The sequence below is a fragment of the Drosophila suzukii genome (assembly GCF_043229965.1).
Source record: "Drosophila suzukii chromosome 2 unlocalized genomic scaffold, CBGP_Dsuzu_IsoJpt1.0 scf_2c, whole genome shotgun sequence".
NCBI classification, from domain to species: Eukaryota; Metazoa; Arthropoda; class Insecta; order Diptera; family Drosophilidae; genus Drosophila; species Drosophila suzukii.
Genome location: NW_027255896.1, coordinates 39,086,610 through 39,111,854, shown reverse-complemented (window position 1 = coordinate 39,111,854; position 25,245 = coordinate 39,086,610). Strand labels below are relative to the sequence as shown.

At 39.5% G+C, this 25,245-nt stretch overlaps 1 pseudogene; it reads left to right on the top strand.

Moving 5' to 3' along the window:
* Positions 1 to 23,959: 23,959 nt before the first annotated feature.
* LOC139354454 (cytosolic non-specific dipeptidase pseudogene) lies at positions 23,960 to 24,827 on the top strand (annotated as a pseudogene).
* The last annotated feature ends 418 nt before the right edge of the window (positions 24,828 to 25,245 follow it).

Here is a 25,245-nt window from a genome sequence, read left to right as displayed (position 1 = left end):
AGAATTTGAAAAATTTATTCCCCCAACAATTTTACCTTTACCATTTAATTTCACATTAATATTATTATATTTGAAATGAAAACTACTTTAATGCGTAAGACACACCCATGAATATTCCCCTTCTTTAAAAAAACAAATGGCCAATCAGCGAAATCTCATAAGACTCATAAGACAGGACTCTACAAACCAAACAGATAAATTATATGAATAAACCAGGACGCTTTGACACTGGCAAAAGACCACCAAATCGAATTAACGAGACAGCAAAAAAATCTAGGGACTTTAATATTCAATCAGCTAAGGGTACTTCCACGGAAGTAAAAGAAGAATCACCATCACTCGAAGATTACGACCAAACTCTAAAAAATCAAGAGGAAACCCCGACCGAATACCATGAAACTCTTTCCGATTATTGTGACACAATAGAGCAGGCAGACCAGGAATACCCATATGACTACACATACCTTCATTTTTTAGAATTACCAACTCCTCATTACCATATTTTGAAAGTAAATTGAGGAGTGGAGAAACACTAAAAATTCTTATTGAAACCGGTTCAAATAAAAATTACGTCCTACCTAATTCCAAAAAAAATCCAGTAAAAAACATATCCTCATTCGATGCCATATCGGTTGGCGGAAAAATCAAAGTCACACACCATAAAATAGCAAACCAATTCGACGACACCGATACGAAAATCAAATTCTTTTTGTTACCAACATTAAATACATTTGATGCCATATTGGGAAATGACAGTTTAAAAGAGTTGGGAGCAATTATCGATACCAACAATAAAACCATGTCATTAAAATCCGGCAGAGTCATAGCTATAAAAGAAGAAAAAATAGAAACAGTCAACCTAATTATTCCTCGGACAGACTATCTTAAAAAGACACAAAAAATAGAACTAAACCAACTCCTCCGAAAATACCCAAAACTCTTTGCTGAACCCGACGCAAAACTGACCTACACCACAAATGTGAAAGCTGAAATTCGTACAAGCACTGACACTCCAGTTTACTCAAAATTTTACCAATATCCTATGGCACTTAAAGACGAAATAGACCGACAGATAGAAGAACTTTTAGAAAACAATATAATACGACACTCAAGATCACCTTACAACTCACCAGTCTGGATAGTTAAAAAAAAACCAGATAGTTCCAACATAAAAAAATACAGAATGGTAATAGACTACAGGAAATTAAATAGTGTAACAATAGCAGACAGATACCCCATACCAGATATTAATGCAGTTTTAGCACAATTAGGAAATAATAAAATGTTTTCTGTGTTAGATCTCAAGAGCGGGTTCCATCAAATTCCTTTAAAAGAAAGTGATCTGAAAAAAACTGCCTTTTCCGTGAACAACGGAAAATATGAGTTCACAAGACTCCATTTGGGCTAAAAAACGCGCCATCCATATTTCAAAGAGTATTGGACGACATTCTTAGGGAACACATAGGTAAAATCTGTTACATTTATATCGACGATATAATTGTATTTAGTCCGGACGCTGAAACCCATTCCAAAAACTTAGAAAAAATATTTGAGACCTTAAATAATGCCAATATCAAATGCCAACTAGACAAGTGCGAGTTCTATAAAAATAAAGTTGAATTCTTAGGTTTTGTAATATCAGATAAAGGAATAGAGACAAATCCCAAAAAGGTAGAAGCGATCGCCAACTACCCTTGTCCCAAAACTGTAAAAGAATTAAGAGCATTCCTTGGACTGTCAGGATATTATAGGAGATTTATTATGGGATACGCCACACTAGCAAAACCCCTCACGACTTTACTTAGAGGCGAGGACGGGCGTATTTCTAAAAAGGCTTCATCGAGGAAAACCATCCACCTCAACGATGAAGCTATGCAAGCTTTTGATAAACTTAAAAGCACCCTAATATCAAAGGACGTAATATTACAATACCCTTACTTTACAATACCCTTACTTAACGTACTAACAACAGACGCTTCCGACCACGCAATAGGAGCAGTACTTTCACGAAAGGACAGACCAATAGCTTTCATATCCAGAACCCTATCACAAACAGAAGAAAACTACGAAACAGCTAAAAAAGAAATGTTAGCCATCTCTTGGGCAGTAAAATCGCTTAGAGGATACCTTTACGGTGGAACCAAAGTTAAAATTTACACCGATCACGAACCACTTACACACGATTGTAACTGGACAGGAGGAATCGAAATAAAGAGATGGAAATCATACCTTGACGAATACAACAAAGAATTTTTTACAAACCCGGAAAAGAAAACGTAGTGGCTGATGCCTTATCCAGAATCCCAAAAACCAACGAAATTAATTCATTAACCATAACACAACATAGCGCTCAGAGTTCAGGCCACAATCTTATTTACAACGTAGAAGCACCCATAAATGCATTTAAAAATCAAATATTAATTCATAAAGAAAATCCCCCTAACTATAAATTCACTATTCCATTCCCAACATTTCATCGGCACATTATCACTCAACCAAACCAATCCAAAAAACACTCTTATAGAATTACTAAAAAAATATTTAAATCCTTCAGTCATAAATGGAATATTTACAACGGAAGAAATAATGGGAGAAATACAAAGAATTTATCCGGAACATTTTAGATCTTTTAAAATCAGGTTCACACAGAATAAAGTAGAAGACGTAACAAACGAAAGTGACCAAGAAGAAATCATATTAGAAACCCATAACAGAGCCCACAGAAATTTAGAAGAAAATAAAATGCAGCTTGCAGAAAAATATTACTTTCCTAAAATGAAACAAAAAGTAACAAACTTAGTTAAACAATGCAAAGTGTGTAAAGAAGGAAAATACGATAGACACCCACCTAACCCAGAAATTACAGAAACTCCAATTCCTGAATACCCAGGACATGTAATTCACATTGACATTTTTTCCACAGAAAGAAAATTAGCTTTGACCGCAATAGACAAATTTTCAAAATTAGCACAGGCAAAAATTATCAAATCGAAATCAACAGAAGACAATAAAAAACAGCTACACGATATTCTATTTTACTACGGTGTACCGAAATACGTTGTAATGGATAATGAAAAATCTTTAAGATGAAAGATCAATTAAATATTACCATTTTTAGAGCCCCACCTTATAAAAGTTCAGTTAACGGTCAGATAGAAAGGTTTCATTCCACTCTTTCTGAAATAATGCGATGCATTAAGACAAAAAAAATTTACAATACTTTTTAAGAACTATTAAATAGAGCCGTTTACGAATATAATTACACAATCCACTCCGTTACAAAAAAACGACCGTTAGAAATATTTTTTGGAAGAGACGTTACTACTGATTCAGAACAATATGAAAAAAGCAGACGCGATAATATAGAAAACCTCGAACAAAAACAAAAAATTGACCTCGAAAACCACAACAAAAAAAGAAAAGAAATAAAAACCTATTTACCAGGGCAAGAAATTTTTGTTAAACAAAATACAAGATTAGGATCAAAACTATCTTCACGCTTTAAAAAAGAAATTGTCAAAGAAAATAGAAATACAACCGTAGTTACTGAAGCGGAAAGGATTGTTCACAAAAGTAATATTAAAGGAGATTAGGTCTGACACTCCGTAGGGAAATTTTTTTGTAGGGAAATTTTTTTGTAGGGAAATTTTTTTGTCCATCTTTGTCCGAAATTAAAAAAAAAAAAAAAAAAAACCCATTACCCATAACCCTAAAAAATCGATGTTTAATGGAAATTTTTTTTATTACAGGATGTTGTTCCTAACAATATTATTACCATTGGTAACCGCGACCACCGACATAACAAACTATACTGACGCTCATACCATAACAATCTACAAAGGAATAGGGAAACTACAAATATCATCAATTAAACTTATCCATTTAATTAATCTAAGCCACCTCGAAAATGAATTACTTCAAATAAGGGAACACACACAAACCAGATTAAAAAATAGCTATCACTACCATACTCTAACACACGAAATAATACAATCACTCACAGCACTTAGTACACTTACAATAGAACCAAAAAAACGCCAAACCAGATCAATAAATATGATCGGCTCATCCTGGAAATACATCGCAGGTAGTCCAGATCATGAAGATATAGTAATGATAGAAGAAAGTTTAAACAACCTAGCAATAAATAACAATGAGCAAATAATAATTAATAACCAACTTCAGGACAGAATTAATAACTTTACCACAATTTCGAACATGTTAGCAAACACTATTCAGAATGACAATCGTTTTAGTAATGAAATTGCATCAAATTTACAAAATAAAGTTAGACTAATAAAAGAAGAAATAGGAAACATTAAATTCGCAATACAATGGGCCAAAATTAACGTAATAAACACCCTATTATTAAATGAATTCGAGTTGATTGAAATAAACAAGATATTCCAAAGAAATAATATCTCCTCCTTTTCCGTTGAAGAAATGTTAGAATTTGTTGATGTGCCTGTCTTACAAAATAAAACAACTATTATTTACATGATCAAAATTCCCGAACTTGAACCATGCAACTACGAAAATCTTGTAAATAAACCTGTTATTAAGAACCAATCAGTAGTACATTTAGATATTAACGAAATTTTTGTATCAAACAATAAAATATTAGCCTTACCCAAAAATTGTAAAGCATCCAACCTCATAAAAATTTGTAAGCAAGAAAACACAATAGACCTAAGAGAATCGAAATGTATTTCTAAATTAGTTCAGGGAAAGGAATCGCTGTGTGACTATAGTAACTCGGACCACATAGAGCCAATAGAAGAACAAGACGATGGCGTAATACTTCTCAACGACTTTGACGGAAATGTAATAGCAGACAACACTACTCGCAACCTAAAAGGCACCTTCGTAATTCATTTTTTCAACGATACCATAAATATAAACGGAAAGAACTACACAAATAAGGAAAAAACAATAACAAGATCTGAAATACCACGAATCCAGATAACACCAATAGAAGCCGAGCGTCTACAAATTCTGTCCTTAGAAGCCTTAAAAGCCCTACACATAAAAAATAAGAGACACCTACAAATATCAGAAAGCGATACGACCCTAAACCGAATCACAATTATCACTTTAGCATGTGTCATTGTTCTTGTTTTAATCACATTTAGAACCTGTTTCCAAAGAAAAGAAAAAGTAATTTTACAAGTTCAGGAAACACTTCCAAAAGTTCAAAATAACAAGACCAACACCATATCAACCACTAAAACAATAATACCTAAATTCAATAACATTCCATATTTCTAACTCCTCTTGAGGACAAGAAGGATTTTGAGGAGGGAGAGTTAACAACAGCAATATTTCCGCATATTTTTCTCCGAAAATATTGCAACATTGTCAAGCACAAAGTTGCAGCCCAAGTTCAATAACATAAAGTTCAATAACATAAAGTTCAATAACATAAACACGAGCATCCGGTCAGCCGCAACTAAGTACGGAATACGAATTCTGCAGACCCTGCAGATTCTGCAACCAAGCAATTTTGTCAACGCTACCAACGCCGCTGCCGCCGAAGCCAACGTCGCTGCCCCAACCCACAGCTTTAAATAGGGATCGCTATGTAGAGTAGAGTAGTTCCGATTTGTATCTCGAATAAATAAGACATCTTAATCCAATTTTTGAAGTTTTAATTATTTGGAAGTTAACGTGCATGTGTCCCTTTTATTGCGGTCAGGTAATGGACAGGTGCGCATGTTCGGGTACCTCTGGCTTGAGTCCCTTTTATGACATGTTTATGACCCGTGGAAAGGAGAGATCTTAGACAATTTACCAGTTAAACGATCTGGGGAGAAAAAATGTTTGTTTGAAAATATTCCACATTTGAGAATCATTAACTTGTGAGATTTATTTAATTGGGGTTCTTTTGATTTCTAAATTAGTTTAACAATCATAGGAAACGTTATTCCCCAACATGATCGGACATGTTCCTCAAAGGCAACCATCTTTAGATGTTTTGGGTTTGCGACCTTTCTGACGTGCACAGCAAAGCTTGCTGAATATTAATTGCTGATAATGAGGGAATCAATATTGTCACAAGGGGATGTGGGGAAAGTGTGCGACCTTTCTTCCGTGTACAGCAACACCTGCTGAATATTAATTACTTATAATGGGGGAAAAAGTCACGAGATCAGTCTTGTCACCTGGTGGTGTGGGAGTGGGGGCAATTTAATATATTCTTTATGGATATGATCGTGATATTTTTATGGAATCTAAGCCTTTTAAAATCAGTTAATTTATGGATTCTGCTAATTGTCCCAGAACCCGAATACATTAGTGAGGAGGCGGGGGCCATTAATATGTTAATTAGTGAGGAGAGGGCCATTAATTTGCTAATTTGTATGAAAATTAATATGAAAATTGTCCCCAGAACCCCTCTTTCCATACTACAAAGCGTACTCCAATTTTAAAGCGGCCATCTTGACATTTTTACTTAGCTTTTATCAGTTTTCAATTAAAGAGTTGAGTAACGAATATCAGATAGTCGAGATACTCGACTATAGCGATTTCTCTTGTTATACCCTTTACTTTTAGAGTAGGGTATATCAGATTCTTTGGAAAGCATGTAACAGGCAGAAGGAAGCGTTTCCGACCCCATAAAGTACATATTTAGCAATCCATTAAACATCACTATTTGTATTGTTGGTAACAGTTATAAATGATTCGCAAATAAAAAATACTTTCCCAATTATATTTTTTATGACTTTTTTATAAAGGGATAATATTCCAAGAATTTTTTCCATTACCTTGACCCTTGCGCCTGCGTCGAGGCATTTTAACAATCCTTTACACCACCACCTGTGTTTATGGCAGGTAATAAACTTGACTCTGGGGTTATGGTACGGCTAGCAATGGGTGGTTTGCTTGATGGGATTTAAATTATCGGTGACAAATTTATAAGTGAGTCACAAACATTTTGGACAAAGGATACAATTGGTCATTTAGGTAGAGGTACACATCTTTGATATGGTGATAGAAAATGGGATAATCACAGTGTTTTTGTTTTTACTGTATTACGCCGGAGCGATTTCAATTACTTTCCCAATTATAGTTAGTTTTAAATCGTTTTTTTTTTTAAATCATATATTTTGTTCTTTCTAAACATCTTATTGTAGCTAATAACTATAGTTATTTCATGTAAGGCTAACTAACGTAGTTAAGGATACATTTATTATACCTACGTAAAATGAAAGAATATAAAAAAAGGAAATGTTTTATTTTTACAATGATGGATGATATTATTATTAATATCTGCCATTATGAATGGGATTTGTTTGTCAAAACAGCTTCTAAACAGCTTTTAGATAGCTTGTGAACAACTAATTTCTTAATTAGTTTTACAATCACAGGATACATCTTTCCCCAACATAATCGGACATGTCTCTCTAAGATTTATATATCAATCTTCAGATATTTTGGTTTTGCGATCTTTCTCTCGTACACAGCAAACTCATTGAAAATCAGAGTGCAAGTTTTTACTTCACATCGAAAGTCGTCTAGTGATCAATAATTTTTGATCATTCTTAACAAAACACTATAACAGCTCCTAGAAGTCATAACAACTAGTAACCAACTTATAACAATTAATAAACATCAAGTAAACGGATACTAAACCTCTACATATCAGCTATTAACATCTAGTAAACAACTTGTATACATTTGCTAAACATATAGAAACCAGATACTAAATAGCTAGTAACCAGTTGATAACGTCTAGTAAACAACTTGTATACATCTACTTAACATATAGTAACCCGCTAATAACAACGAGTAAGCAAATAGTAGACATCTACTAAACAGATAGTAACCATCTAATAATAGCTCATAACAGTTAACAACAGCTAGTAATCAAAGTCCAAGCAGCTCAACCGCCATCATGAATCACGAAAACCAGATGAGTATTGTAACTAAAGAGTTAATTAAACTCATACAAATAGTATCAAATAGAATAGAACTAGAAAACTAGAACTAGAAAAATTGTTGGCAACAAAAACAGATATTACCAGGTCCAAACACCTCTATTATAAACTTGAATCAGAAATTAAAATTAAAGACGCTCCTATGTTAGGTAATTATGGCTTTAAAATATGTTATAATGTTAATATGGGATAGAACAAATGAATGCTTTAAAAACAATCCAAAATCTGAGAAACATTAAATTGTGAGAATTGTTTTACATCTATCTAAGGGGACGAAGCGAAAATCTGCGTTTGGAACGAAGATTAACAACCGATATATTTCTTACAGAGGGTGGAGTCAGAAAATTAATTATATACAAATATATATACAACATAATTAATTATGAATTTTTATGAAATATGTTAACAATAATACAATAAATAAAAAAATGTTAAATGGTCCTACAAATACTTTACAGATACTATATAGATAGTAACCATCCAAAACCAAGTACTGTACAGGTACTTTATACAAAGTAACCATCCAAAAACAAGACTAAACAGAAAGTAACCACCAAAATAACGCTAAGTAACAACTAAATCCAACGTGTCCAACTTGTCAAGTCCATGTCGGTATGACTACTACCCTAAACAATTTTATATCTCTGGATAATCTTCAAAGTCAATATTTATCAAAATCTGGATGGAGCAGTGGAGACGAAATTTCTACGGGACTCCACTTCAAATTTTCCGTCCCATTAATAAATTTATCGGGATATGCTGAGAATTATAAAAAAAGTTTTCTTAAAATGTAAACATGCTTACTAAAAGTCTTGGCGATGTGTTTAAAAAAATCAGAAGTGAATAAAACGCTTAAGCTGGAAATGACGAATATAACCTCGACTATCAGATACCCGTTACTCAAAGGGAAATGGAGATATGCAAGCAGCAAAGCGAGATTAAAATGCGCCACCTACCGGCGGTAGACAGATTTAAGCGTTATGGGCGTTAGAGTGGACGTGGTAAATTTATTTTTGAATCAATCGATAGGTATTGACGACACCAATACATTTCAGTTAAAATTTTTTATCTAGCATGCAAATTGCGGGCGTCACAGGTTTTCGCGGTTTGTGGGCGTTTAAGTGGGCGTGGCAACTTTTTTTTAGGTCAATCGATAGGTATTGATGAGAACAATACATTTCAGTTAAAATTTTCTATCTAGCATCAAAACTGTAGGAGTTACAGTTTTGGGCGGTTTGTGGGCGTTACAGTGGGCGTGGCAGTCTACTGAAACAAACTTGCGTTGCGTAAGAAGCTCAGGAATCTGTACGCCAAATCTCAATAGCCTAGCTCTCATAGTTTCCGAGATCTCAGCGTTCATCCGGACAGACAGACGGACAGACGGAAAGACGGACAGACGGACAGACGGACAGACGGACATGGCTAGATCGACTCGGCTAGTGATCCTGATCAATAATATATATACTTTATGGGGTCGGAAACGCTTCCTTCTGCCTGTTACATACTTTCCGACGAATCTAGTATACCCTTTTACTCTACGAGTAACGGGTATAAAAATTCCCCATGTAACTCAGAGACATTCCGGAGTTGGTATTCATATGCTAACCCCAAATTGGGGTATGTGAGTCAACACAGCTGGAATGTGAAATTGTCGGCTAACTTATGGAGAACTTATCACAAATAATTTATCAAACTTGAAAGTTCACTTGAATTCTGAGTCAAATCCATATGATAATCTGAATGTTGATTTTAGTAAAAATCAGTATGTTCAGTGAGAATTGCTCACCTATATGAAATGTATACAAGATTTCAATCTAGTTACTATAATTGTGAATCACAACCATTTTTGACCCCAAATGAATTTAAATTGAAAGCCCCTATTATTGTGATTGATCTTTCATATCAAAACGAATCAGTAACAAATGGTCCTATTGATGTGAGAATTTCAATAGAATTGAAGACACCAAGTCATGAAAATACCCAAGCTTATTGTCTCTTATTGAATATGACCCATTAAACGGACTAGCACATCGAGTTCTTTAGCATTTGTAAATGACTGAAAGATACTGTTTCGATTGATGTTCAAGGTTTCTTTGATAATAATAATAATTTTATTCTAAAGGAAATTGGAATTGTATTCGAAAAAGATCCAAACTTAAACAATAGTTTTTTAATAGAACCACCATATGATTTTACTTTTCTGAATACAAAATCTCGAAAGACTGCAATTTGGGTAACCAATACACATTACCAAATTTTTTGGAACGATGCAGAAAACAGTTTTCCACAAACTCTAATGTATCTCAGGACAATGACAAGCGGAATACAAATTATTTGTAGAGGTGTGGAAAAGAAATGATTTCTATTTCTCAATAATATCGGGGAAATGGGCCGTCCGCCATTAAACAAGTTTAAAGGAAACCGGTTTCTCTGTTGTGATACACACGTTAAGGGCGGGGTTTGTACTCTTATCAATGCATACATTATTTTATTACTTTGTCATATTTTAAAAGTAGCTTCAAAAAAATAAAAAAATTTGATATATAATTTTAAATTTAAGACTAGATGTGTAAAGATCAACATGAAAACAAAATTAATTAAATAAAACTTCATGTGGAAATCGACCAATTTATTGAACAATTTAAAGGAAAGGTAATTGGTCAGAATTTTCAATACCTACTGAACACAAAAACTATGTTCATGAATCGAGGTGGACATGATCTCAAAACTACGAATTATGGTGAACACTTTACATTTTGTAATCCTGAATGGACGTCAGAAACGTGCGCCTGCCTCTTCTATGCAAATCGCCGGAACGAAAATGAATTTCAATATATAATAAAACACGCTCGCAATACCAAAATAAATGAATAAATGTATTATTATACTACAAAATTAACTTCTGACTTTTTATTTCGAGTTAAAATTACAGGTACGGAGAATTTAAAATATTTCCCTGACTGAGATATGTCGGCTACTTGCGTGCTGTTGCGCGGTCGTGATTTCAACCCCTTTTATGGGACGTAATAGAGCTAGCAGTCAGCCGTGAGGTCGGCGTGAGGCCCATGATCTTGTCTATGAGCGTGCGCCTTTAGGCTTGTGCATGTGTCCCCTTTATAGCGCTTGTCAATGAACGTGCGCCTTCAGGCTTGTGCATGTGTTCTTTTATTGCGGTCAGGTAATGGACAGGTGCGCATGTTCGGGTAGCTGTTGCTTGAGTCCCTTTAAGCTTTGTTTATGACCCGTTTGTGGAAAGGAGAGATCTTAGGCAATTTACCAGTTAAACGATGTGGGGCGAGAAAAAATGTCGGTTTGAAAATATTCCACATTTTAGAATCAATAACTTGTGAGATTTATTTAATTGGGGTTCTTTTGATTTCTAAATTATAGAACACGTTTTTCCCCAACATGATCGGACATGTTCCTCCAAGGCAACCATCTTTAGATGTTTTGGGCTTGCGACCTTTGTCACGTGCACAGCAAAGCCTGCTGAATATTAATTGCTGATAATGAGGGAATCAATATTGTCACATGGGGATGTGGGGAAAGTGTGCGACCTTTCTTCCGTGTACAGCAACACCTGCTGAATATTAATTGCTTATAATGGGAAGAAGGTGTTATGTTGGCATATTAGTGCCCGAGTCCTGACAGGGACTTGGGCCGAGAGAGAGGCGTCCTATGTTCAGGCACCATTTGCCGGCATAAGCTACGTCGTATTCGGGTCGTGGGATCTTGGTAAGCCTATCTGCTCTCCAACATACCGAAAATAAATATTAAAAGTGCCTGAAAATAATATAAGTCATAGAGTTCGTCAGTCGTCAGTTCACGCTGCCTCACAAGCTTAGCTGTCGCTTGATCGCAATACGATCGGTCTGTGTTTTGGCCATTTTCCCTCCCCTTCACACATTCGTGTGCCAATGGATCGTTGCGGGCCGCGCAATACGATCCCCTATTGTCAAGGTTGTCCGTCGAAATTTATGTCATTGTTCTTGACCTACTCCACTCCTCGCGTCAGCACACCCCCTTTGTTTGAGTTCTAGCACACCATGGTTTCTAATTCTTTTTCACATTATAAATTAAAAATATATCTGCGTCCATTGATTAATTTAATTTAATTGACAATTGCGGAGAGTATCGAATTTATCACCTGTGAAGGTGCACACATCAGCAAAATACTGACTATTCACGACTACAAACGTCGCTCAGAGGTCTCTTGCAATTGTCATATAAAATGTTTATAGTAGTCTATAAAACTGTAGGATACTGCACGAATATTTATATATGTATGTTTATAAGAAAGGAACCGTGTCCCGACAAACTTACCCCCTCTTTAAATCCTGGGCGATGAGATCTCGACGCTCCGGATCCTGGTTTTGGGAAAATATTATATTGGATATATATAAATATACGTGCACCAAAATACGGCTGTTATTAAGTATACCAATTCACTTAAACACAATATATATATATATTATGCCAGAGGCATGCGACTTCTTTAAATGCTGGTGGAGAGATTCGTCCTCTCTAATTGTTCATCATGATTCGCACTTTGTCTAATGATTCGGTTGGTTTAAATATATTTCAATGCATGTTTGAATGCTTCCAATGTTTTTCTTTTATTTTCACTTGTTATCCAATTGTTTTATTTAAGGATATTGGTCTTTGGTTATGCATGAGTTCACTCTAGCTTTGGTTGGCTCGATTAACACTTTTATATTGCATCACTACTTTCTCCGACGTATGCCATTGGTCGATACGCCTCGGAACGGATGGTTTCTACAGCTGAACAAATTTCAGGTGCATGGAGATCACGGATACTGCGTTCTCAAACATCGCAGTTTGTCGGATGTCGTTCATATTGTTGATTCGACACATACGATTGGATATGGTGGCTGGTTCTGGTGACAGAAGACTCTGTGGACGGCTGCCCCAGGGAAAGTCGCCTTCCCTCGAAGCTGCCGGCTTCCGTCAGCACGTCACCCTACTGGATTCTCTCCCTTTCTCTATTTGTCTAAGGTCTTTTATACCAGACTAGAGGTGTTACCACCTAGAATTACTGTTTCTTGATATCTATCTTGAGAGTCAACGGCCGGCTGTGGCCCTTTGCCAGCTACCTGAGTATAGTTACCAATAGGTCGATAGTGGCCGTTGTTCTGGCCACGCGACACCCGAGAATTGCCGAATTGCTTTTTCTTCTGCCTTTACCAGCATGAGTCTGGTTAGTCACTTGCACCCCTCCCCCTGTCTAAAGAATCGTCGTTGTTTCTCTATGTAAATCTTTCTATGTGGAGGGCGTACGTAACAGGCTCGAAGTGATCGAAAAGGTATAATCTGTACCATAGTATTTTGTTTTAACTTGGTGCATGGAATCTGTGTTTTGATGTTTCCTCTTTTGATCTAACTGACGATCGATTAAAGCATATTTATTAGAAATGGTTTGATTTATACGTTTATAAGGTTTTAGAACTTTTGTACTATTAGAAAAGCTTTGTAGTGCTGGGCATGTTTTTCACAGTATTTTTTTAACAAGCGGTCCACTCGGAGACCCTCCTTTTTGAACTCCGCAAACGAAGTTAATGGCGATGTTAGCAGCAAGCCGTCCATCCGGGAGTTCATTTTGTCTTTCAAAAGCTCAACAAGCTCAAAATCGTAGTCTTCTGCCTTGTCTCCCATTAGCTGCCAATATCATTTCGTGGCTGCACCTGCCAACAGAGGATGGAATTCACGAAAGACTTGTTGACGGCTGAGGTCATATAATTCTTGCAATCGGTCCACGCGGAACAGGAAACTTTCAACTGTCATACCGCGACCGCTTCCATCGAACTTTAGGTTCCATCTGTCTAATCTGACATCTTTTGGTCTCGGTCCCTGAAACGATGAGTTCCGATCGATCTCTGGATGCAGTTGGTGACTCGACTCCCTCTCGTTTGTTTTGAATGGCCTGTGTGATGATGTGCATCCGCCTGGGTGTTCTTAACCGTTGTATCTGGCTATTGAGCATGTCCTGTGTTCCAGAGGCGGAGTCTCTTAATATCTCAAGAAACTGTCCGTGGGATTCGGAACAGTTCGGGGCGGCGAAGGCATTCCCTTCTGCTCGGGTCTCCTGGATGTCGGAGACTGCAATTCGGTAATTTGTGCTTTCAGCGCTTTTATCTGGGCGCTCATACCACTCTGCATTTCGTTGCTCTGCCTCAAGAGCTCCAGCAATTTTTGTTTCCGCCGCTCGGCAGCGTCCAAGTTGTCCTCTTCATGCCTCTGAAATTGGGGAAGCATACTTGATCTCCCCTTCGGGGGTCCTAGGGGTAGATTCTCCCCACCGGCGGTTCCTTCCATTTCAGTATAATGGTCCGGATTGTTTTCTTCAGACAGGGTATCTACCTGTCCTGGCTCTCTTTCAGGTGAATCTCCTAGCCTTGGCGCGCTTGCACTGCGGGGTTGGTGATTTTCACCGCGCGCTGTTGCTCGGGTCACTCTTCCGGTGCTGGGTTGGAATAGGACCTTCTTTTTGGCCCGGGTTCTGCTAAGCTAACATGCCCTTACTTTCCCTTTCTATTCAACTCAAATGTTCCAAACGGAAACTGGCTGTGTTTAGATAAGGGATCTTTCCAAAAAACCCCCTCCCGCCTGCTCTATAAAACAGTCAAATTACTCATGGCAAATAAAGATGAAAGCTTTGCCATCCCTGGGTATATCCACTCCGATAGCGCAGGTACCGAGATTGTGGTAAAATTCCTTAAGGAATATGAAATGTCCTTGCGTTGGGCGCCAATACTGTTACGCGGGCATATTAGTGCCCGAGTCCTGACTAATGTCCTTGCGTTGGGCGCCAATACTTTTACGTGGGCATATTAGTGCCCGCGTCTCTCCAACATAACGAGAATAAATATTAAAAGTGCCTGGAAAATAATATTAGTCATAAAGTTCGTCAGTCATTAGTCCACACTGCCCAACAAGCTTAGCTGTCGCTTGATCGCAATATATCGGGCTGTGTTTTGGCCATATTCCCTCCCTTTCACACATTCGGATGTCAATGGATTGAGGGCCGCGCAAGACATTCCCCTATTGTCAAGGTTTTCCGTCGAAGGTTATGTCATTGTTCTTGACCTACTACACTCCTTGCGTCAGCACACCCCGTTTGTTTGAGTTCTAGAACCCCATGGTTTTTAATTCTTTTTCACATTATAAATTTATTAGGTAATATATATCTGCGTCCATTAATTAATTTAATCTAATTGACCATTATTCTGTTAGCGGAGAGTATCGAATTTATCACCTGTAAAGGTGCACACATCAGCAAAATACTGACTACTCACGACTACAAACGTCGCTCAGAGGGCTCTTGCAATTTTCATATAATTACAAGGCTGATACTCGCCCATGAAAATGTTTATAGTAGTCTATAAAACTGTAGGATACTGCACGAATATTTATATATATATGTTTATAAGAAAGGAACCGTGTCCCGACAAACTTACCCCCTCTTTAAATCCTGGGCGATGAGATCTCGACGCTCCGGATCCTGGGCTTTGGGAAAATATTATATTGGATATTGTTTGTGGGGAAGACAACAAATATGCCACCATTATATTTATAATTAATAATGCACGAATAGGTTATATTAAAATGTACAGCGTTTATTCGGAGCGGCAGACGGACTGTGAATGTGAAAAAAGCTTGGCTCCAAGATCTTCATATAGACATATGCAGGCTTACAAAGTAGTTGCTGAATAGATAAGCGACAGCTTTACTGGTATGAGAAAGAAGGCGAAAGATAAGCAGAGAGCGCTGCAGGTGCCGTCGTACATACTCCCCCCGTTGGAAGAGGTAAGGTTCCAACTATCTCGGAATCGATGGGCAGAACGGCTAGCTTGGCGACGGCTCTCTTGATCAGACCCGTAGATGTACGGACCATAGCTACTCTGATGACTCCGTCCCCGCCGGGTATGACTTCTTGGATGCACCCAAGCTGCCATCTCAAGGGTGGAACGTTGTCCTCCTTAAGCAAAACTATGCGTCCAACCTTGATGTTAGACGTTTCGACGCGCCACTTGCTCCTCTCTTGAAGTAGGGACAAATACTCGCTGCTCCACCTTTTCCAGAAATGTTGCTGCATCTGGGTAACCCGCTGCCATCTGCTGAGGCGGTCTTCGCGGAGATGAGTAATGCCAGGCTCAGGAAACTTAGTGTAGCTGGAACCCTTCAGGAAATGCGCCGGTGCTAGCACCTCAAGGCTTTCAGCATTTTCTGAAATTGGACAGAGTGGACGGGAGTTAAGGATGGCAGAAATCTCATATGCAAGAGTTCTTAATTCATCGATGGCTAAGATGGATGCACCGACGACTTTGTAGAAGTGAAATTTAGCTGACTTCACAGCGGCCTCCCATAAACCACCGAAGTGCGGGGCACGCGAAGGGATGAACTTCCAATCGATCCCATCAGCTAAACAGACGGAAGATATCGATGCTGTGTGCTGCTCGCTCAAAAAGAGCTCTTTCAGCTCGGCAAGCTCTCTCTTTGCACCGACAAAGTTTGTAGCATTGTCGCTCCAAATGGTACGCGGACTGCCTCTAAGGCTGATGAATCTCCTCAGCGCTGCGATGAAAGAATCCGTCGTGAGATCCTGGACCACTTCCAAATGAGCAGCCTTCGTGGAAAAACAGACAAAGACGGCGATATAGCATTTGTGGGGTGCCTTATTTCTGGCCTCTGCCTTATGATAGAATGGCCCACAATAGTCCACTCCTGTGGTATGAAAAGCTGCATTAGGCTGCACTCTATTTGCTGGAAGGCTACCCATGACGTGCTCCCAAGTAACAGGCTTCATTCGGAAACATCGGACGCATTTGTTGATAACGCTGGCGACGAACTTGCGGCCTCCAATCGGCCAGTACCTTTGCCGTAATGCGGCAAGCAGCGCCTGCGATCCTCCATGCAAATATTTCTCATGATAATAAACGATGATCGCCTTGGTGACTGGATGATCCTTGGGCAACAGTATCGGATGCCTCGTATCGTAGTCCAAGTTTACGTTCTGAAGCCTTCCACCCACGCGAAGTAACCCATCGGAGCCGAGAATAGGCCTAAGCGAAACCAACTTGCTTTTCTGTGGAAACGGCTTGCCCTGGCTAAGAGATCCATACTCCTTCGCCAAGTTAACCTGTTGGATGCTCCTCAGAAGAAGTACAGTTCCAGAGTTGATCTCCTCCACCGAAAGTCGACCTTTTAACGACGCAGATTTGGCTCTGCAATTTGAAATGAATCGATAAATGTATGCAAATACGCGCTGCAACTTATCAAAAGAGTTGAGGAATTTGCAGTTTGATGAACTGTCTATGCAAACGGCCCCAATTAGAGCCACAGAACGGCGCTCTGGAAGATCCTTTACTGAGTCTAGCAGGGACGGCCAATTTGACGAGCTTTGCAGAAGGAATGGAGGCCCGTTAGCCCAAAGGGAATATTACAACAATTCTCTTGGGGTACATCCTCGCGACACGACGTCTGCCGGGTTCAAGTTTGTAGGAACGTGATGCCAAGACATGTCTTTCGTCATCTCCTGAATTTTCGCGATTCTGTTTGATACGAAATCGTTAAACTCCCTCGGAGGTTGCCGAATCCACGCCAACACAATGGACGAGTCCGACCAGCAATGAAAGGTGCAATCGAAATCTATGGCTTCCTTGGCGTTTACGATTAGCTCAGCCAATAAAAGCGCTGCGGAAAGTTCTAATCTTGGAATTGTAAAGGCCTTCAATGGAGCTACCCTTGACTTGGCACAGAGCAGATGGACTTTCGATTCTCCATTGGTCTCCGATCGCAAGTATAGACACGCTCCATAAGCTGACATGCTAGCATCGCAGAATCCATGCAACTCAACGGAAGCCCTTGGTTGCAGTACGAATCGTGGGATTTTTAAGTTCTGTACGACCGATAACTGTGAGGTCAACTCCCCCCATGACGAAAGAATGGGCTCTGGCAGTGCATCATCCCAATCCACGTTCGCACTCCATAGGGATTGCAGAAATATCTTAGATTTTGTGATAATAGGAGTTATTAAACCGAGTGGATCATAGAATTTGGCAATCGTCGACAATGCAACCCGCTTAGTGGGTCGTTGATTGTTTGGCAGTTGAGAAAAATAAAATAGGAGCTGATCAGAAGATGGATCCCAGACTAGTCCCAATGCCTTGGCGACATCCGATCCATCGTGAAATTTGATTAACTGCTCCTTGTCGCATTCAGACTCTCCTTCTAGGGCTGCTGACTCATTCGAACACCATTTGCGAATTGGAAAGTGGCCTCGCGACAGTAGTTCCTTCACCTGACGACGAATTTCTCTCACCTCTTCAACTGAGTCCCCACCAGATATTAAATCATCCACATAGAAATCTCTACGAACAATTTTTGCTCCAATGGGAAATGATTCCTCCTCATCGTAAGAGAGTTGATGCATGGCCCTTATAGCCAAGAAGGCAGCTGGCTTGGTTCCATAAGTCACCGTGTTCAATTTAAAAACACTCAACTCTTCCCTGGAGCTCTCTCTCCAAACGATGCACTGCAAGAAATCATCTGGGTACGAGACACGCACGCAACGGTACATCTTGCAGATATCTTCACAAAGATCAACTTTAAAAAATCGAAAGCAAAGCAGTATATTGAAGATTTTTTGTTGAATTGTTGGTCCTGCCAGAAGTAAGTCGTTCAGAGAGCTACCAGAAGTTGATTTAGCAGATCCATCAAAATCGACACGAAGCTTCGTACTCGTGCTCTCCTGCTTATGTACGCAATGGTGGGGCAAAAAGAATTGTGTTTCTGGCGGTTCCTTAGTTACAAGAGACATGTGACCTAGGTCGATATACTCCCTCAAAAATGCTGAATACTGAGCTTTCAGGGCTGGGTTTCTATCTAATTTAGCTTCCAAACTCTTGAAACGACGACGAGCCAAGATTCGAATCCGGAAGTGGTCAAGAGACGAACAGAGTATTGGCCGTTTCCAAGTCGAATGCAATTTTCAGTAAAAAGTTTCTCACATAGCAAGTCTTCCGGCAATAAAGATGGCTTAGACGAAGTGAAGTCCTCAATTTCCCAAAATCGCTTTACAATGGCGGAAAGTGTGTCATCGGAATGATCAGCTGGGTCCTTGATGCTGGCTTGTAAAACCGATTTATGAGTTGGCATGTTCGATGATAACCCTCCAGAGACTATCCAACCAAGCTTGGTGTTCTGAAGAGTTGGCAAAGCCCTATCCAAATGAATTTGTCCCATAGAAATTATTTCGAAAAACAACCCAGCGCCGAGTAAAAGGTCAATTCGTTGTGATTGATTGAAATTAGGGTCAGCGAGTGAAATGTTTTGCGGTATCCTCCACGATGTTGCATTTATATTGAAATGGGGTTGATAATCAGTAATACTGTGAGTCACAACCGCTGTGAATGCCGCACGATAGCATGCATCCCGTGATTGCACAAGAATATCGACGGTCTATCAGAGATCATGGAAGATTTTCCTATCCCAGAAATCGACGTTTGCGATCTTCTGTGATTCAAGTTTAGTTGGCTAGCTAAGCGAGAGGTTATGAAGTTTAGCTGGGAGGCCGAATCTAAAATTGCTCGGCAAGGCATAAATGCTCCAATTCTATTTCTGACGTAGATAATAGCAGTTGGAAGCAACACGTAGTAGATCGGCCAAATATTTAAGGTTTTGGGTGGAGGGCTTGGTAAATGATGATCAGGATGCGATGATGTATGCGAACATGATACTAATGCTGATGAAGTAGATGGTAATGGCTGAGAGCTCGAGGATGGGTCGCATGTTGGAGATGAAAATGAGGTTGATGTTGCGGATGGGTCATGGTTCATGTGTAATAATGAATGGTGCTTCATGCGACATGCAGTGAGTCGACTTGCATTGCTGCAAACTATGCCCCTTGCGCAAACAGTTGAGGCAAAGGTGCAACTTCTTTGCTTCTCTATATCGAAGATTCGGACTCAAATTTAAAAATCGAGAACACTTTGGCAAATAATGATCCCGTGCATCGCAAAATAAGCATGTCAAATGATTTGAGTTACTAGCAGATGCAATAAGTGTATTTTGGTTATATTTGTGCAAGTTTTTTCCCACCTGCTGGCCTGCATCCTGCACCTCTTTTCCAAAAACGACTCCATAGCATCCCAGGTAGACAGCTCAGTGATTGACAAATCCTCATCCCATTTTTCCCGCGTCCTCTGATCCAGTTTCCAAGTGACGATGTGAATTAGAAGTCCATCCAAAATTTGTTGCGTATTGGCCAGGGTTCGAATTGCTCGCAGATGCGAATTCATGCAATCGCTCAGCTCCCGAAGACCCTTCGAAGATCCCTTCTCGACACCCTTTAAACCGAATATTGCCTGAACATGTGCCTGAAAGTGTAAAACTTTATTATCAAATAGATTAACCAGCAAATTCATTGCCTTTTTAAAATTAGCACTCGAGGGTTCGAGCAAGCGTATGGTTTCCAGAGCCACGCCGCCCAAACTAGAACGCAAATATTGTAATTTTTCAACGTCGCTTAGCTCATCATCATTTCCGATGACCGTAGTCGCAAGAAAATCCGGCCACTCAGAGTAGGATCCATGAAAACGAGCAATTTCCAAATTTGGCAACCGAGGCTTTCTAGATCGAAAAGAAAGATCCGCATTATTAGTGATGTCAATAGATGTTGAATTTGCAGCGGTTGAAGCCGGCAATTGTGACTTGCGATGAGCCGCCAAGCCTCGGCTTAGTTTCGCCTTCACATCCATGAAGACTTCAGCAAATTCAATCCGATTGTCGCTCGAGATCTCTGCAAAATCCAGTCTTTCCAACGATGTCTGCGCAGAATCAAATGCCTGGTTTAATGAATTGATCCATTCCATTCGCGCCAGCAAATCAGCTTCGTCAAACTGATTAACCGCATCAGCGTTTAAATAGCATTTCATCGATCTCATTTGCCGCAAAATAGATTGGGCTTTGACTCGGTAGTAGTCGACGTCACTTGTGGATTCATTTTGAGCCCGAACCGAGTTTTCCGTATCAGACATTTTTCAATCACGAGAAAGGAAAAAAAATGAAATAAAAATGAAATAAAATAAAATGTCCGACCACGTTAGAGGCACAAAACACCGTTTACCCTTTACCGCGAAAACGTGAAGGTTAACAAGCGTCGCCGAGATGCAACGGAACCTTTAAATTGGTGGTTGTTGTTCTTGCCGACAAATTGCCTGCCTAGCAACAGCGGATTATGTAACTGGCAAACGAATGTATGTATGGCTATATGTACATATATATATGTAATATGCGCTATTAACAAAGATTAAATGCGATTCACTTTGTTAAGAATTCTTTGCACAACACAGTTTTGGTATTTTTTCACAGCGCAAAATGTACAAAAAATCAAACGGCCGGCTGTGCACTTTTATATGCACTTATGTATTTATGTATGTTCGTATGTTTGTGCCCGAATGCACGATAAGGACAGCGAAACAAAGCGTTTGTTTAAACTATATTAAACAATCGCGAGACCGAGCTGCAGACTCCGATAAAAACTGCTATCACGTCGGGGTCACCAAATGTTTGTGGGGAAGACAACAAATATGCCACCCTTATATTTATAATTAATAACGCACGAATAGGTTATATTAAAATGTATAGCGTTTATTCGGAGCGGCAGACGGACTGTGAATGTGAAAAAAGCTTGGCTCCAAGATCTTCATATAGACATATGCAGGCTTACAAAGTAGTTGCTGAATAGATAAGCGACAGCTTTAGTGGTATGAGAAAGAAGGCGAAAGATAAGCAGAGAGCGCTGCAGGTGCCGTCGTACACCTATGCGCGCATGACTAGGCGCTGGCGATCTGCTCCGAACAGATATATATAAATATACGTGCACCAAAATACGGATGTTATTAAGTATACCAATTCGCTTAAACCCAAAATATATATATATTATGCCAGAGGCATGCGACTTCTTCAAAGGCTGGAGGAGAGATTCGTCCTCTCTAATTGTTCATCATGATTCGCACTTTGTCTATTGATTCGGTTGGTTTAAATATATTTCAATGCATGTTTGAGTGCTTCCAATGTTTTTTTTTTGATTTTCACTTGTTATCCAATTGTAATATTTGAGGATATTGGTCTTTGGTTATGCATGAGTTCACTAGCTCTGGTTGGCTCGATTAACACATTTATATTGCATCACTACTTTCTCCGACGTATGCTATTGGTCGATACACCTCGGAACGGATGGTTTCTACAGCTGAACAAATTTCAGGTGCATGGAGGTCACGGATACTGCGTTCTCAAACATCGCAGTTTGTCGGATGTCGTTCATATTGTTGATCCTTTCCACGTTCTTTGATGACAATGGCGGCGCTGGTTCGACACATACGATTGGATATGGTGGCTGGTTCTGGTGACAGAAGACTCTGTGGACGGCTGCAAGACAACCAAATGGACTCTGTCCTTTTCTCTATTTGTCTAAGGTCTTTTATACCAGACTAGAGCTTTTACTTGGCTGGCGGTATGGAACGGATAAACTAGGTGTTCCCACCTAGGATTACTGTTTCTTGATATCTGCTATCTTGGGAGTGAACGGCCGGCTGTTGCCCTTTGCCAGCTACCGGAGTATGGTTACCAGTAGGTCGATCGTGGCCATTGTTCTGGCCACGCGACACCCGAAAATTGCCGAATTGTATTTTCTTCTGCCTTTACCAGTATGAGTCTGGTTAGTCACATGCACCCCTTCCCTTGGCTAATGATTCATCGTTGTTTCTCTATGTGAATCTCTCTATGTGGAGGGCGTACGTAACAAAGGTCACGTGATCAGTATTGTCACCTGGTGGTGTGGGAGTGGGGGCAATTTAATATATTCTTTATTGATATGATCGTGACATTTTTATGGAATCTAAGCCTTTAAAAATCAGTTAATTTACATTAGCGAGGAAGTGGTGGCTATTAATATGTTAATTAGTTAGGAGGGGGCCAATAATATGCTAATTAGTAAGGGGGCGGGGGCCATTAATTTGCAAATTGTCCCAGAACCCGTCTTTCCATACTACAAAGCGTACTCCAATTTTAAAGCGGTCAACTTAACATTTTTACTTAGCTTTTATCAGTTTTCAATTAAAGAGTTGAGTAACGAATATCTGATAGTCGAGATACTCGACTATAGCGTTCTCTCTTGTTATACCCGTTACTCGTAGACTAAAAAGGTATACTAGATTTGCCGGAAAGTATGTATTAGGCAGAAGGAAGCGTTTCCGACCCCATAAGGTATATATATTCTTGATCAGGATCACTAGCCGAGTCGATCTAGCCATGTCCGTCTGTCTGTCCGTCCGGATGAACGCTGAGATCTCGGAAACTATAAGAGCTAGGCTATTGAGTTTCAGCAGCTTTCCACGCCCACTCTTACGCCAACAAGCCGCCCAAAACTGTGGCTCCTACAGTTTTGATGCGAGAATAAAAATTTTAATTGAAATGTATTGTTTATATCAATACATATCGATTGACCCTACCAAAAGTTTGCCACATCCACTTCAACGCCCACAAACATCAAAAAATCGTAAATATGAACACGGATATCTCAGAAACTATTAAAGACGGAGAATCGGGTTTTCAGATTAAGATTCCGTAACTGTTTGTGCCTAACCGAAGTAGGCACTTCTTCTTCTTCTTCACACCGCGGGACAAGGGGGTAATGAGTACTTGTCGCTGGCACGGGGCGCTTTGATGGCAGGACGATCGCGTCGCTGCAATGGTAACAATGGTTACTGCGATGCCGGACCACAGGCGATGCTGAAGCTGCGCTGAGGGTGAGCTAACGTGGTTGGTTTATTCCAAACAATCGTCCATTCTATCTACGAATATAATGGCCTCAAACACCATTAACTAACACGTGAGCTGAGTCGTAAATTGTTTTAGTTTAGAACAGATATCATCATTTCTGTCAGCTAATTACATAATGGTAATCAACCGAAGTCGCTTTTCAGCTTTTTGGAAGGAAAAAAAGGAGCTTAGATTGACGCCCTTAAAACCGTTGTGGGAATTCAGTCCGTTTCAGCTTGCCCAGAAAAGCGAGAAGGGATTGATCGCATGGTAGAATGGACTGCATATAGACTAAGGACCCTGGGCTCTGAAATAAAACTGGCGGATGTGGTTCAACAAACCTTGCCAAGTGGCCAGATAATCCCCCTGCCAAAGGTCCTGCTCGGAACTCTGGGAAAGGACGCCTCCAAGAAGACAGTGTTGGTATATGGGCATTTGGATGTGCAGCCTGCTCTGAAGGAAGATGGATGGTAAAGGTAGATAGAAAGTTGTAAGAACGCGGAGCTTCCGATGACAAGGGACATGTGCTGTGCTGGGTCCATACTATTGAGGCTTACATAAAGCATAACATTTCGCTGCCACTAAACGTGAAGTTTGACGACTTGTTAATGGAACGCAAAACGATTTCCTTGCCGATGTTCATTATGTCTGCATTTCCGACAACTACTGGCTAGGGAAGAAGCGCCCTTGCCTGGGCATACTTCCAAGTGGAGGTGGAGGCTCAAAAAAAGATTTGCACAGTAGAGTATTTGGGGAAACCGTCCACAATACTATACCGAATGAATGTCACTTGCTCAGCGTTTTTGTCGACAAGGACACAAAAATCCTGGTCCCTGAAGTGGATCGTTATGTTAGTATTTTGAATAAGTTAACCAAAACCTTACTTTCAAAGTTTGTTCTCGAATTGGTACAGTTTGCACACGAACTAAAGAACAAAAGGCAGCTGCGTTTTATGAGCCAGGGGCAAAGACCGTCATTCCGAAGAAAGTGATTGGCAAGTTCTCACTTCGACTTGTGCCCGACCAGAGAGAATTTCGTCTAACAAAATGAAGGCATATGTTAGAATCGAAGAATATCACGATTCAATTAGATAATTTGTATTTTTTAGACTAAACTGCTTGGCGCTTATCTGCACGAAGTGGGAATATTGTAAACAAGCAGACAATGTATATACCGCCTTAAAACGATGAAACATCACAACGGTGCACTTATTTTTTAAATATTGTCTTTAAATACACTTTTTCTTGAAAAATGTTCATACAATTCATTAACATTTCAGTGATCCATAAGGAGTTGTGGCTCCGATAATTTCCTAGTAAGTCTGCCAACCAATTTTGACGCACTCTTTTATGCGTTAGCTTGTCGTAAATGATCAAAGCTTATTTATTAACCAGAGAAGGAGGATTTAGGTGTTATATATTAGGGGTTACGTAATTATACCCGTTACTCGTAGAGTAAAAGGGTATAC